Source organism: Falco peregrinus, chromosome 3 (assembly GCF_023634155.1).
Source record: "Falco peregrinus isolate bFalPer1 chromosome 3, bFalPer1.pri, whole genome shotgun sequence".
Classification (NCBI taxonomy): domain Eukaryota; kingdom Metazoa; phylum Chordata; class Aves; order Falconiformes; family Falconidae; genus Falco; species Falco peregrinus.
In genome coordinates this window covers 39410874-39426961 of record NC_073723.1, presented here as the reverse complement: position 1 = coordinate 39426961, position 16088 = coordinate 39410874, and the positions used below count along the sequence as shown (strand labels likewise).

Here is a 16088-nt window from a genome sequence, read left to right as displayed (position 1 = left end):
CAGCCGCGGCAGCTCCGGCTTCCCCGGCTCCGGGGCTGCGCGTCATTTGCAGCCCGGAGAATGTTGATCACCTCACTAATTACACCTCTCCCTCTCCTCTTCCCTCTCCTCTCCCTCTCCCTCTCTCTCCCTCTCTCGCTCTCTCTCCTCTCTCTCCCTCTCCTCTCTCTCTCTCTCATTCCCAGAGTGCATATCGGGAATAGACACACAAAGACATGCGCACTCAACTTAATCAGCCATTTTTTTAAACAGGGCTAAAACGATAATAATTAGCAGAATAAAGACATATCGGATTTTCATTTCCTTTCCTCCTTTTCCCAACCCCTTCACAACCAAACAGCGAGACCGCGGTCGGCACATGCTTTAACAACTCCCGGACCCCAAAGGACCGCTCCATGCCCCCCACTTCTTGCTCAATCATTTTTATTTTCACCCAATAAAGTTGGAGGATTATTTTTTTTTTATTATTTTTTTAATGAACCTTCTCTCGTTTACTTGGATGTGATCAGCTGTTAAGTAAATAAAGCAAAACAAAAAAAAGAGGCGAAGATCCAGTAGGAACTGCGAGGGGAAATGGAAAGTAAGTTTTTTCTTTAACTTTTATTGAGTAGTTTGTGTTAAATTTAGGTCGAGTATCGATTATCTTTCCAGGCTGATCTTGCACAATCTTTGATATTTCGCTCTCGCTCTCCCTCTCTCTCTCCCTCTCTCTGTGCCTCTTTCTCTCTCTCTCACATACACACACACACTCACATCCCCAGATCCCGTGTACCTCTCCCCTCTCTGTCTCCCCCCTTTTTCTGCTTGTTTCCCCATTTTTAGGTACAGTATTTACTCTGGTTTGGGAAGGAGGGGCTGCTTTTTCTCTCTCCCTTCTTTCTTTCTCTCTCTCCCTTTCTCTTTCATTCCGGCGATTACATTTTGTGTATATATTTTTTTTGTTTTGCTTTGGGGCTGTAGGTTTGGGTTTTTTTTCTCTTTCGGGCTGTAACTTTCGGATTAAGTGGAGGACCCTGTTCAGTTTGCAGAAGAGGTTCGGGGGGTGCCCCCCACTTTTTATTTCGCTTTTTTTTGTAGGGAGTTCGGGGAGTGGGGGAATACTGTCAGTTTAGGAAAGACGTTACGGCTGTCAGAAGTCATCGCTTGCCAGCCCCTTCAGAGCTCGCACTCTTGTTTCGCAGCTCGGTGCCCCCCAAAACTTTGAGGTGCTTTTTGAAGGCGCATTCCGCTCTCCCACCCTCCTTCCCTCTCCTCCCCATCTCCACCCCCCTCGGCCTCCCAAACTTTCGCTTTCGGGGGGGGGGGGGGGCGGAAGCCAGCAGGGCGATGGGGACCCTGACTGCGTGCGTGTGTACAGGAGAAGGTGTGGGGTGCTTTTCCCCTCTCCCCCCCCCCCTTTTTTTTTTTATTGTGCAGGTAGGTTTCTCAGGAGCAGAGGCAGGGGAGGCTGTGCGGGTGTGTGTGCGTGTTTGTGTGTGTGTGTGCGCGCAGGGGATCGCGCTGCTGGCTGCCGTCTCTGGCAGCAGGAGGAAGAGGAGCCCGTTAGGAGCGTGCCCTGCCTCTGTCAGTTTCGCCGCGCGGCGCGGGGAGGCGGCCCGGCCCGGCCCGGCACGGCACGGCACGGCGCGGCACAGCCCAGCCCGGCGCCGGGCGGCACAGCCCGGCGCGGCGCGGGGAGGCGGCACGGCACAGCCCGGCGCGGCGCGGCGCGGCCCCGCCAGCGGGGATACGCGGCTGCAGCTGCCTGTGGGCGGCTGCCGGCCGGGCGCCGGCGGAGCCCCCAGCATCCTCACCGTGCCGTGCCGTGCCGTAGCGGGCAGCGTAGGAGGCTGCTTTCAGCGCAGCCTTTCTGAGGTTTTTCAAGGGGGGCGGGGGAGTTGTTTTGCGGGACAGACGTCTATTATGTTTTTTTTAAACCGAGGACTAAGGTGTTTAAAGAAAAAAACCCACAAAAAAACCCAACCAAAACAAGCAAAAAAACCACAACAAAAAACCAAAAACAAAACAAAAAAAGCTCATAAACAGCGAGAAGGCAGTTTGGTTCCTGCTCTAACTGCCCGTGCCAGAATCAAGTGCATCCCTTCCCATCACGGCGGCTAATGGCAGACGCGTCCCTGCTTCCCCCTCTTGCCTTACATGAAATTTCCTGCAAAAATGCTAATAAACTTTCACCCCATCCGATGGCAACTTACGGCGGTTCCCCTTCACTCCTCCCCTCCTGCATCTTCTCGCCCCCCTCCCCCCCCCCCCCCCCCCCCCCCCTCCTTGTGACTCCCCAGTAGAGGCAGCAGAAAATGCACGGGTTGGTATTTCTTTTGTTACCTGCGAGCCGGGCGGCCGGGGGTCTCTCATCGGCTGCTTAGGGCACTGGGTCCAACCGAGAGAGGAGCCACATCAGTCGGGTTCAGCCTGTTTCACCTCAGCGCCGTCCCGAGGAGGCTTTAGCCACCATACAATAACACACCCTCCTCCTCCTCTTCCTCCTTAGGTACCAAGGCAGAGATCGCAAACATAAAACCCCCCTCCCCACCAAAAAAAAAAAAAAAAAAAAAAAAAAAAAACCACAAACCAACCAAAAGACAACTTGCCAGGCTGAAGATGGTGGATTTACATTAAGCCAGACACAGGCAGGTTCACTCAGGAAGTCTGACCATCCCGTTTTCTGACAGTTGCATTTCCTCGGCTCCATTCCGTCCTCCTTTTTTTTTTTTTTTTTTTTAATTTTCTTTTTATTAGCCTCGTTCCGTTTTTAATCAAGGATTATGTAGTTGGCAGGAGGAGAGCAAGAAAGAGAGTGGAAAGAAAGGGCTTGGGTGCTTTTGGGGTGGTTGCTCTGAGGGTGTTTTCTTTGATGGTGTATTTTTTTTTTTCCAATTGTGTTTCCCCTGGATTTGCAGTGGCTCGATCCTTAGGAGCGGTGGTGGAGTGTTTAAAAAGATCATATGTAGCATTATATTTTTAGTTTGGTGGTGGATGGATGGAAGAGGTAGTGAGAAGCCTTTGCAGCCCTGCCTGTTGTTGGTTAGATTGAGGCAGAGACTTGGCTGCGATTGGGACGCGACTGTGACATGGGCATCGATCGCTTCCATTGAGAGCAATGCAAAAACACAGACTGGGTATGTAACACTCTCAGTGCCATCAACACTTGTTTTACTTTATATTTACTGGCAAAACTGACAGAACGATCCGGAGTGTTTTTCTTTGAAATAAGGAGTACAAACATTTGGATGGGAAGGTGCACAAAGATTATGGAAATAAACGGGGGGTTGAAGGTTTGGGTGTGTGTGTGTGGGAAGAGCCTTAATCATCATTGCTCCACTTCCTATTCAACTGACTGTATTTAAGGAGTTTCTCTCTTTTCTCGACTGGGGGATCCTACTAAACTGGTTGAAATGAAAAAAAAAAAAAAAAAAAAACCCAACGAAAAAAACCCAATCAACCTTGAGGGAATATCTGCTAGTTTTCAGCGTTTGCGGTTTCAGCCGGTAGGAAGGCACACAAAATAAAAGATGGCTAGCCAGCTGTTTTAACCTCTTGCACCTGGCTCCAGAGCTGGGGCTCACCAGGATTATTCAGTTATTCGTGCTATCTGTGCTTGAATATTTATAGTGTATGATCTAGAGATCCTCACAGTGCATTGTAGCATCTCTTTATCCTTTAGTCGTGGTCTTTTTGGACTTTGTCAACATAAACATGTATTCAATAGTTTTCATTTTTATGATAATGAACATAGAGGGTCAATGAAATATAGAGGGAAAAGTCGTAAATCTGCAAAAGTGAAACCTACCCAAGGAACAAAGAAAGGTCAGGTAAACCATCTGTGTAAGTCACAGTAATAGTACCTGCTGTTTGGTTTATGCAGTGATACTGCTTTATTATTCTATAAAATGAAACTTATCCGCTAGATCAAGTTAAAACTAAAGGAAAGCTGTGGAGATGATAAATGGCATTGCATGCATCTTTCAGAACAGGGAGACAGTTGTGTTCCTCGATTTTTGAATAGTTTAGGTTTATTTGTGAAGATGGTGCACCAGCAGATAACACATAAAGGGGGCCGAGAAAAATCACTGTTTAATATTGCAGAATTTACTGCTTCCATTCTGACCATAAGCCTAAATTTACACAATGAAATTTGATTATCTCTAATAACAATATTAGATCCTGCACTGGATGGATGAGAATTGAGGTGGTTTTGTTGATTGCAAGGGTTTAATGTTGCATTTCAGAATCTGATGTGGTTTAGCCTCCCTTCCATTAACTGGAAAACCCCTGAGGTTTTACAATTATTTCTTAAAGATAATACATTTAAGATTGCATTGATAGGCTGAAGAAAAGTCATAAAGGCAAGAAGGGAAGCCCTTAATAACTCTTGAGATTCAGACATGTTCAGCAGTTAGATTGGCTCTGACTTCACCAAGGGTCGACAATGTGTCATTTCCATGAAGCCAAATTGCCCTCTGCCTATATGATATTAATGTGCAAATCAATATTTCAGGGATTAAATTTCCCTTCTTCATTTTTTATGGTTTCTACCTCAATAAGTCTCAAGTCTATTAGAAGAGGCTGGATGATTTAAAATCTTTCACTGCAGAATGGCTTGTCGTAGCCTTGTTTCACAGACCGTTTTTGGATTTTCGTTATAAAAGACTAAAGGCATTCCAAAGAAGTTGATAGTCAGTATAGGGACATGCTCACTGTTGTAAAGCCCTTGTTCGATTAAGAGCTAAAAAAGGTATTGAAAATATAATATATATGTTTATATAACATATATACATTCTACTGCTTTAAAAATATTGTGTTAATCACCTATTGATTTATTTCAAAATCAATTGAAGCTCCTTTCTTATTAGTGATTTGTTCAGCATTCTTCAGCCTTGTTGTTAATTTTCTTAAACAGCATGCATGAATTAATCTGCTGGTAGAATGTGTTTCGGGTTTTCTCTGAACTGTATTTAAAACCAGGCATTTTTACCTATTTAAGCTAAGTGGTGTGAACAGTTCAGTATTGTGGGGAGAGCCAGGGCACTGTTTTCTGTACTTTGGATTCAGCATTGTTTTAATGAAGCTAAGGGGTGTTTTGTAAATATTTTATGATATCTGCTCAGATGCTTATCACCAATGTTTATTAAGAGTTTCCATTGAATATTCAGGATCAGTTAAAAATTAAAATGGAGCTATCTGATCTGGAAGGAAACAATACATGACAGAAAATTTAGGTCAAAATACGAGGTTGTGACTTTATCACATAATCTTGGGAAGGCCCTACTGTCTATCATTTAGTGTTGTTTTATAGTCTTAGACCATCTGGACCAAGTTCCGCACAGCTGCATGAATTTCATATGTGATAGAACATTTTTTCCATTCAGTGTGAAATGTTCCTTCCTAAAAACGTACACCAGACTCGCTTAATTTAGTCTGCTAAAAGAAATGCACATGAAAAAGGACAAAAGGCTCTTTAATCTCTGCAAGCTGTTTGTTTTTCTTCAAGATTCCTGTCTGTTTGGGTTTGAAAAGTCATGTTTATTGAGCAGATGATTCTGAGGTGTGACATTAAAATAATATATGATTTTTGTGCTAGTTTCTGCTCTCCTAGTTAATTTGCAGAACTACTTTTTATGCCTGTCAAAACACACAGTTAATCTATTCTTATTTACAATTAATCTCAATAAAATTAATCTTAACTATGCCTTAGTCAGTAGCTTAAAATATCTAATTATATTCAATTAACTGCTGTCATAGTAATTAACACTGCTTAATTGCCTCTGCATATATTTATGTAAAGCTCATTAGTTACTGCTTGCTCTTTTTTTCCTTTTCTCTTTCTCATTTTTGTGGCTCTGAGAGCACTGTTGTAAAACCCAGTCTAGCTTTTGACAATTTGGGTCTTGAAGAACCTGTGACAATGGCAATACATGTGTTTGTAACCTGTTATGTGGGTAAATATTTGTATTTTTATATGCAAAAGGAGTACCAGAGCTGAGACTCTAAAGGACTTCTAATCCAGCTCTCCGCGCCCCCCCCCCGGGGGCTTTCTCCTACCCCAACACACACAAAAATGTTTTCTAGCCTTGTTGTTCGAAATATGAGAAGCCAGGTTAAGCTTTGAGTTTATAAATGAAGAGCTTTTCTGCATCTGCCTTGGGGCTGTACCCAGAAGGCAGAGCTTTGCTGCTCCAAATTCATTCAAAGGGTTAAAGACTTGGCCAAGGTTCAAACTGAGAAGCGCCCAGGGAAAGTGCATGTGAATATGTACAAGTTTCATGTAATTAGTGCTTAATTATATTAACATATGCAAATTGTCAACTTAGGAGCTTGTTGAGCTGGCAAAGATCAGCCAGGCACAATTGCTGTATTGTTCTGAAACAATAATGGATTTCAAGTTGGATTGTGAAAACACATAACTAGCTATCTAATTTAACTCATACCATGGTGAAATTTCATTAGTCTCCATGGAGACTGGTTTAATTGTGCTGACTAATGTTCTGGGCTGCAGAATGTCCTAAAAAGAAAGCGTTGTTTGCCTAATCCACCTTACAATGACACTTGTTTGTACATGTTTCCCTTGTGTGAGAATTTGCATATGCAAATAAATAGTTTCTCTGCCCCATTTGTCATGGCTGTTCATTACCCATGAAGAGGACATTGTTACTAGGCTGTTACTGAGTCTCCCAAGACAGGATAGTGTCAACCAGTCCAGCCACATTCTTTCATAATTTGTTTCTGATTAATAGACCAGAGTGAGGCTCATTCTATTCAGGCCTCTGCAAAGGGAAGGTCAGTTCTGTCACTGAAAAGAGTTTCCGCAGCAACTGAAGTTTTTTCTCTCCCTCCCCCTCCCCCCTCTTGCTTTGGCTAAAATAATCATATTTTAAATAATGTATTCTTGCTCTAAGGAATACCTCCACTAATAATCTCTAGTTTCCTAAAGCAAAAGATAGGAAAATAAAGGAGATTCTGGTGTTGGAATATTAATCCTGTTTTTGACAGAAAGGTAAACTGATATAATTGCTTTTCAGTCGAAGGAATGGGGGTTTATACAAGTGTGAAAGCATCGGAAAAGGATTAGCATTTTTTTGCATAATGAAAAGCTCTGTTGAATAGGGCACTGAATGGTTGACTGAATGACTGAGATGAAAGGAAGATGAAAATGCAGGCTCCTCTTTCTTTATGCCTATGTTCAGCTCTCCCTAAAGTTATGTTTGTCCAAGACCTGAGAAAACAAGCAGAAGCTCAGATTTTAGCAACTTGCTAAGATGCCCCGAGTTTCCATCATCATGTGAAGCGATACGTACGAGAGTAGTGCAGCGAAAGGATGAGAAACACAGGTTTGTATGGAGGGGAGCTCCAGGAACATGACAGGCAAACCAAATATTGACTATTGGGTATCGAGGATTCCCAGCACTTTGCTTGAGGGAAAGACAGAGGGAGGAGGGGGGACAGCAGGGAGGGAAGGAGTTATTTTAAAAGTTGCCAATGGAAATTATGCATCAATGCATAATAAAGTTTAGTATTCAAGGAAGCAGGGTTTAGTCAATATCTGTTTTAATTATTAAACTATTTCTCTTTTGGAAAAAGTTATGAATTCTGACTCAGTGCTGTTTCAATGGCACAGGAGCCTTTCTGGAGAAAAAATTGCTCTCTTCGTTCGGCTTTGAAAATATAGAAAGCTTACCGAAATAGAAATTGATACCTGTGCATAAGGAGCGGGGTTTTTGGCGTGACTGCATCAGCGTACTCAGGTTGTTTAAAACATTTGGATTCCAGTAGATTCAAGGGCCCTGGTCTCCTCCTGCAGTCAGTGCTAGACCCCCGCTGACTTCAACCGGAGCAGGATCAGGCCCCCAGACAGGGCTGCAACTGGTTAGCTGTTGACAATGTGATCAGTGCTTCTAATTATGTTCTCTCAACAGTAATTAGGGCAGTTAAAATACCATAAGTGTTGAGCCACTTTTGAAAGTGGGAAGTGGTTCTTTTGTATGTATGTAAATCAAATGCAGTGTGAATAATTATTTGTACGTATGCATATTAAATAGGCTCTTTTTTTTTTTTTCCAGGTCAGCCTAATTACCAATTTAGAGCTACTGTGGAAAACTGTTGGTAGCTGGACTAAATATTAACTTGTTTGGGGGATTATTTTTTTTTTTTTTTTTTTTTTAGTTTGCAGAACATTTATTTGTAAATGCTTGTTAGTTCAGTGTTGGGCTTGATCCGATAATATTTAAACAGTTAGAGATGCCCCTAAGAAATTAGGGTTATTTATGGATAAATAAAGTAAAACTGTAAATGCAGAAAGTGCTTGGTAAGAATAAAGGCACAAAAATTGTATCTTTCAAGATGAAGCTAAAGACCTTCTCTGGGATTTGAGAATGTTTTATTGCTAACTTTATGAAATGCCTTCAAACTTCTTTTAAAGGAACATGCTTAGAGGATATTCTTTCATTCTGGGAACAGCTTATTAGAGTATTTCCATAAGAAAAATGTGTTAATTTAAAAAATAAATTAATTTATATTTTAAAATATTGTTAACCAAGCACCATGTGTTGTCTCTGGCAAAGTTCCAGCCACTGTAGAACTGGATAACACATGGGTTAATAATAACTTCTGTGATGTCTGCATTCTTACTGAATGGGCAGAAACCCAACACACTGAGATACTGGGATTCAAGATTTTAGAGTGAGATGTAACACAGAATGTGTTCATGTGAACAGATGCACAGATAGAAGAAACTAAAGGACATGTATGGGTTGTTTTACCTAGTAGGTAAACCAAACCTAGCAGGTTCCGTTTGGTTGTTGTTGAGATTTGTTGTTGTTTTTGAAAGGGGTATTAAAAACATTTGTTGATAGTGGAGTTCAGTAGACTTGTAGAGATAAACTTGTTTTACATAAATAAGGGCAGCAGGTTTAGCCTTTAATACGTATTACACTATTTCTTTTTTAATAGTCACTCTATAGCATGTTTTTATCGGTATTTTCATTATTACTGCAGCTCTCACTGAGTTCCAAACTAAGCCAGAAAAGTTTGCACCAGACTGAAATATGGCAGTCTAATGGAGGAATGACTTTTTCTGCTTTAAACAAAATATTCTGAGGAACAGTTTAACTAAGTTATATGATCAAAATAGAAGTTTTCTAGATTAAGGCACTCTTTTATATGTTCACATTACTCAGCATCAGGTTTCAATGGGGAAAAAAAAAAGAGATTTAGAAGGTAATTTGTCCATATTATATTTTATTTGATTTTGGTACTTTTGAGAACAATTTTCAAGATGCCCAGGAACTGAGATCTCTTTACAGACAAATCTAGCAGACTTTCAGCACTCACAGGGATCTGATAGGCTGTACCAGCTTCTAAGGTGTTATAGTCCTTCAGGTCAATAGTTCACAAACCAAAGGCTGCATGTACATGATAGACCATGGTGACTCTGAAAACAAATGTTTACCATATAGGCTGCAGCAGTGTCTGCAGAACAAGTGATACGCATGCTAGATGTACATCTAGAACTATTTAAATATAGATAAACACTCTGCTTCTGAAACAAAGAAATCCTTACGAAAGACCTGTGTTGATGTAAGCCCAGGACACATAAACCAAAAAGAATGGGATTCTTCCCATTCATCCCAAATTAAATTAACAATAACTCCTCTGAAATCAGAGGAGTAATATGGCTGTAAAATTGGCAAAAGGTGCAGTTTTGATACTAGCAGAGAAAGAATCAGGCCTTTAGTGACCATTTGACAATAATCCCATAAAACCAGATTGGAAAGGTTTCATCTCCTCTTCTGCCATTTCCATTTGTAAGGATTATATGCTTAGTGCAGAAGGCACCGGAGGGTCTGTAAGAAAGAGGTGTTCCAGAGAAGGTCAGTTCGGTGCCTTTCACCAGGTAATAGCAGAGCTGAGGGCCTGGGAGTGGCAGTGGCTGAAGGCTCGCTCCTCCTTGTTTTGACACCAAGGCTGCCTTATAAATTCACCTAATCTGAGATGACAAGGCAGCTGTCACTGGTAGTGCTCCAGTGTTTGGGGCAGTGATGGAAACCTGGAGTAATACCAGTTATTTCCATACCTTTTCCAGAAGACGGTAGTGTAACAGACAAGAATAATCTCTTTTTGAAGAATAACAAAACCACAACTTGCCTCTTTGCCTTCACCTGGGGAAGGGAAAGAACCTTTCTTCCTTCTCCTCCATTGGGGAGGATCATTTGATTTTTGGTATTCAGAGGGCCAGAGCTTCTGCAAGAAGAGGTGGTGGTGGTGAAGTCCTTGGATTTGCCAAGTGTTATATGACGGTTTCAAATGCAGGTGTTTTTTCTGTGTGAGAAACCATGGCTGTGCCTCTTCAAATGAGAGTTTCTCCTTGTTTAGTGCCTTCCCCACTTCAGAAATGAAGGTTCTGAGTGAAAAGTAACTGCTTAAACAGAAAACTTATTCCTGCAGGTTTCACCCTGGTCTTTTTATATTTTTTTGTACTGAAGTACCGTTACTGATTTTGTTTACAGTGCTGAGGGTTTAAATTAAAGAAAATGTAACATTTCCAAAATAAATTATTTAGCTATATGGCAAATGTCATCTCTCAGTCCCTCAGTTCCTCTGAGTTTTATGAACTGCTCGCCAAAAAAAATTACTGTCTTTGCTATCGTGGTGCAGCCATCTCTGGGTTGGGAAGGGTCACCCCATGCACAAACAACCACGAGCCTCTCTGCTGTAGCACAGCAGTGTGCTTCAGGACTTCTTCCAGCAGGAGCAACTGATTGCTGTAGGGAGGCAAAATGTGATTTCTCACTGAGTCGTCCTCCAGTGAGCTCCAGTGAAAAGCATCACTTGAGTTTTAAGTCCCAACTGGTCTGGCCTGTGGATTTCTCTCTCCTTTGATGGGTGTTTTCCCCAGCTGTGCTGCAGCTTCTAATTATGGCTGAGGGCCTCTTCCGAAGTCCAATGCCACCTCATCGATTTTCCTGGGTTTGGATCAGGCCCTTGCAAAGAAGAGTATCATGTACTGAGACACCCGCCGCAGCTCAAGCAGCGGCAGGTCAGCCCTGCCAGGCAGCGGCCAGCCGGCCCCAGCCCTGCAGCCAGAGCCGCCTGCTGAAGTCACAGGGCAGGGCGGTGTGGTCACAACTTTTTTTTTTCCCGAGTGAGTGGAAAGGCAGCAAGAAACAATGGCGTAAGAAAATGTTAGTCTTTAAACATAGCAGGAGCTGGGAGCCTGACACTAACTCAGCCACTAGAGTCAATTCAGCCATCTGGAGATTGTGACATGTGCAAAAAGGGGGGTTGGGGGGAGACCTTAAAAATGCAGGATTTAATTCCACGTTGAACGGTATTCTCCATGAAGGCTGCTGCTTTAATGTTGAACAGCGCAGGTCTCTCGGTGGTTTTGTGTGTCAAAGACATTTGTACTGAAACACTTAGTGTCTTGCCACAACTGATGTTAGTGTTTCTGGACCAGAGCTGTTTGGCCCACCACTGAGTCTGCTGTTGATATCAGTTTGTTTTTCAATGTTATCACTATTTAAAAATAGATTTTGAGGCTGCTTGAATTTTTTTAAATACATACAACAGCAGTGATTTTTAAACATTACTGGTTTCAGTTGTAGCTGTACAGAAGGGTTGAATCTGCTCTCAGCATATTTTTAACATGATTTTAATAACTGGAGGCAAATATATTAGAAATCTTTTAGGTTCATTTAAAAATCTATGCAATTTAAACAAATGCTGAATTGTGTAATGGTTTGTCTGGGAATTACTTAGCTGCACAGCGTAATAATATTTTATTAGCTGTCATTTGTTTTCTAGGAAGAAAATGGTGATTTTTATGTTGTGTGTTCTGTGAAAACTTGGCACTGAAACAGGACAGTCCCTGAACATGAAATTCTAAAAAGGTGGGACAGTAGTTGCCCAAAAGGTGAAGACTTGAGAAAAATTGGGGTGGGTCATTTCTTTCCTGAAATGAGGCAGGGTACAGATTAGGAGCCATTAAGGTTTGCCAGGAGTTGCTGGTCATAGAAGCCTGTTTAAGTGCTCACTGTCAACAAGGAAATCATGGGCAGCACTTAAAGTGGCTCACCTCTGATTTATTCATAAACCTCACACGAGCACTTGGCTTTGTTCTTGCTCTGGTAAGGGGGAACTGATGCCAATAAGAACAGGAATAAAGAGCTTCTTGCATGGTCCAAAAGTGAATAGCACTTTATCTCAAAGCATGACCTCCATTCCCAAGATCTGTTGTGTTACAGTTGACTCTGCTAGATGTGTATTCTCAGATGAATTGCTAGAAGAGGTTACGACAAATATATACTTTGTAAACCCTGTAGATGTAACAAGAACCATGTAACTGGAACTTACGTTCTAACTTGACAGAAAGGTTGTGGTATTCATAGTGAACTGAGAGATTTCCGTTTCAGACAGTGCTTTAAGTTGGTGTTTTTAATGTGAGTCAGAAAACAGTATGTTTATGTGGCTGCGATTCAAGTGAAAATTTTATATTCTTTAAGGGATTAGTTTGAGAAACGTATTTTGATAAAAGCAGGCACACAGAAATGCAAAGTAGTTCAGAGACCAAAAAGAAAAAAAAGAAAAAAGCTTGACTCCGTTTTTAGGCATATTTGATTGCTGCTGCTTTATTTTTGTTTCTCTAAAAAAGGCAAAGTAGTGCTTGCAGTCCGTGATGGGGGAAGGGACCTTTCGAAGACGGTCAACTGCCATGTTTGCACTGGGGCAGAGGTTGAGTACAGTTACTTAAATCCCCAGAGAAACATTTAGTTAACGCTAGTCTCTTTCTGATCCTGTCTGAGTCTGGTTTTCTTTTCTACTTTTTAATGAAGTTTGTTTGTTGCTACATTTAGGTTATATTTTTAAACTGACTTGCATTTTCACAGCAGATTTGACCAAAGGAGTCATAATGGAAGACAGTGATGAGAGTTAATGATAAGTCTTTGATAAAGCAGTCCTCGTGTGCAATCTGATCACAGCCATCAGCTCATTTGTCATGGCTGAAGTGAAAATGTCAGGACCAATGAGTGTATCAGTGCTGAAGGGGGCGAAAGGGCTTTTGGAGACACTTTTGTGCTGGGAGTGGGCCATAGCTTAGATGCAGCTCTAGGGAAATACTGGGATTAGCCAACTCTGTGCACAAATCCCTAGCATAACAGAATTAGTTGGGAAAATGAGGTTTGTTAGAGAAAAAAAAATATCTGTAGAACTGCTCTAGGCTGCAGCCCAGGAGCTATGCAAAACAGTAAGGAATTTTATTAAAATAATTTTAGCAATGTGAATGTACACACATTCCAACAAAAATTACAATTGGTAGCCAACATTATAATAAAACTCATCTTAATGCATTTTGCATATGTACGTGGGTTTGCTTCTAGAAAAAAATAAGTGCATTTAAAATAAATACAGTCTTCACAGTCTTAAAAGCAGGTTTTCTGAGTTTGACACAGTGGAAATTAATACAACATATTTAAATATAAACTGATGCTGATGATCTTTTGACAGGGGTAAGTTCAAATAGAAGATAAGGGTAGTCTCCCTGCTGCAGACACTTCTTTACTCAGGAGGTATAATTCATGCAATAGGAACATATTGATTGCCAAACTGGGACTCTAGTGTGGCTGGCCTTTTCTCCCTCTGACTGGTCTGTACAAGATGCTTCTGAAGAATATCACAGTAGGCAGATGTAGGATAACCTGCTGTATATGCCTGTCTTGCCATGATTGCAAATGCAAATTGTTTAGACCTCTGAAGAGCAAGGTTTAATATCCCCTACAGATTTTCCTTTCTTTTTTTGTTCTCCCCCCGCCCCCCCCGCCCTGCTCCCCCCCTTTATTACTCTATATATACATTTGGCAGCCACTTTCCCTTCTGTTTTTTAACGTGGGTAGATTCATGATCTCAATGGTATCCTGCAGCACTGAGTCCTACTGTCTAACCCCTTTGCCCTTTTCATCATCAGGTTTTAATTTGTCACAGCTTAGCTTTCTTGGAAACCTGCTACTTGTCTTTTGGTAAGCCTCATCTTGCTTCCTGTTACATACCTAGGAAGAGCAGGGTGCTTTTGCCACTACAGTCTGTAAAAATGCTGAAGAAATCTTGATTTCTTTGAGGTGAAGATCCTACTTGCCAGACCTATTTAGCTGCTGTGGCACTACGTAGGTGTTTAACCAGGTAATCCCATTACCTGCACAATGCCAGCCCAAGAGGAGTAAGCATGAGTGAGTTATTCCATCTCCAGTGCGTGGAGTGGTTAGTGAGGAATTGTCCAAATACTAGGCACGGGTAGATAATTGTCTGGCTGGCTACACCAGTTAATAATGGCTATTTACCTGTGGAAGGGATATTTACCTGTTTTGCTGCACTTCCCACATGCTTGATATTGCAGAATTGGGAGTATTTTAACTTCACAGATCCGTGCCGAGGGTGTTCAGCAGACTGCCAGCACTGGGCTGATGGCAGTTTTTCCTTTGTTTGGTGTTCCTGTTAGAGGTGCTGCTGCAAGTTTATCATCTTCCCTTTGGATTTAATGGAAGGTTGAGAAGAAAATTGTTTGGTATCGGCTCCATTGTATCGCTGATCTGGTAGCTGCCACCATTATGCAAGGCCTTCGAAACGGAGCAGAGCGTGGCGGAAGACAGCGCTGGCCCTCACTGTGCTCTGGGTTATTAGCGTGTCTGTGCTGCTACCATGTGTTGCACGGTGTTCACCCGTGGAGGAAAGCCCTTGCTTCCTTTTCCTTTCCCAAAACTTGGGCATAAGTTTGGGAGCAGGCAGAAGGAGCGCGTATGCTGATCGGAGGGGGTGGAGAGCAGGGTGTGTGTGGCAGAGCCTTAGGCTGTGGCTCAGATACCAGGTAATTGCCTCTGGTAAGCCTAGGCTTCCTTGCAGCCGGCTTGCAGCTAGCCTGTGAAACTACCTTTTGTGGTCACGGGCTTCAGGCCCGTGGTCCTTCTGGGCCTTCTCGTGCTATGAACATGGCCACAGGGACTAAAGATACCAGGTAACCTCGAGTCTGGCATAGAAACGTGTAATAAAGCTGCAGCCTCTAGCCTTTAAACCCCAAACACTTCTCTGTTTATGCGTGTCAGCGTGAGTGGCAGCAGCAAAGCGATTTATTTAATCTAACTAGTACTTATCTTTGTTAGGAGTCATCTGCAGATTTCTTCCATTTCATATACAGTGAATTGTCCTCTTTCGGATAATGTGCTTGTACAACCTTTTTTTGTTGTCGTTGTTTATTTGTTTAATTCTATTGATTTACTGTATTGAAGTGAAATATCTGATAACTGTTTCCTACATTTTGACTCTACATAGTCAAAGAAGCTGATGAGATTCTTCTCTCCCTTCCACAAGCCCTTTAGCTGTTTTAAATGTATAATTATCATTGCATGTCATTTGATAGCTGCACTAATTGCTGCCAACCATTGTCTGTTTGCACTTAATGCTGAAACCTGATCAACATCCTGCTTTGGTTGATGTTTGGTGGTAAACTTTAATTAACTCTTATTGTATTGAAGAGGAGCTCAGTCTCTGTGCTAACTAATCATTTACCTTCATTATGTCCTGACAGCTCCACTTGTTCCTGGTACTAATAGATACACCAGTCAGTAAATAAACCTGCAAACCTTCATGCCTTGAAGTTGTTCCACATTGATATTTTGTTGCTTAAAGTATAATGGTGTAAAGATAATGATTTCAGTGAGTTTTGTATCTCTGTTTTTCCAGACACCAATCTCAAATTGCCTTTTTCATGCCAGACAATATCATTTTAATAGTAACTGTAGATTTAAGATAACATTATTCCTTCAGCATGGTTCCTATATACATGCATCTTTTGAATCAATACAATTAAGCTTGTCTCCTGTTGGAATTCTTGTAATTATTTTTCCTGAAATACTTTTCCTGTAATGATATTGAAGTTAAAGTAATCAGGTTACTGGCAGATCATGTAAAATTCAACTCAAAATTGCTGGCTGCTTGATTTTAATTTGTCTGACATCAAGTTTGTTTGAAAAGGGATAATATGTGGTTAAACCAAGGAACTTATAATTATGGTTGACATTTGTTTGTTTATAATGAAATCTAATTAAAGT

General features: G+C 41.7%; 1 protein-coding gene across 1 annotated transcript in view; it reads left to right on the top strand.

Moving 5' to 3' along the window:
• The first annotated feature begins 201 nt into the window (after positions 1 to 201).
• The window catches only part of ZFHX4 (zinc finger homeobox 4), a 149511-nt gene continuing 133624 nt past the window's right edge, over positions 202 to 16088 (top strand). Inside the window, 1 exon segment of the mRNA XM_013302345.3 lies at positions 202 to 580. The gene's annotated coding sequence lies outside the window, so the exon portion shown is untranslated.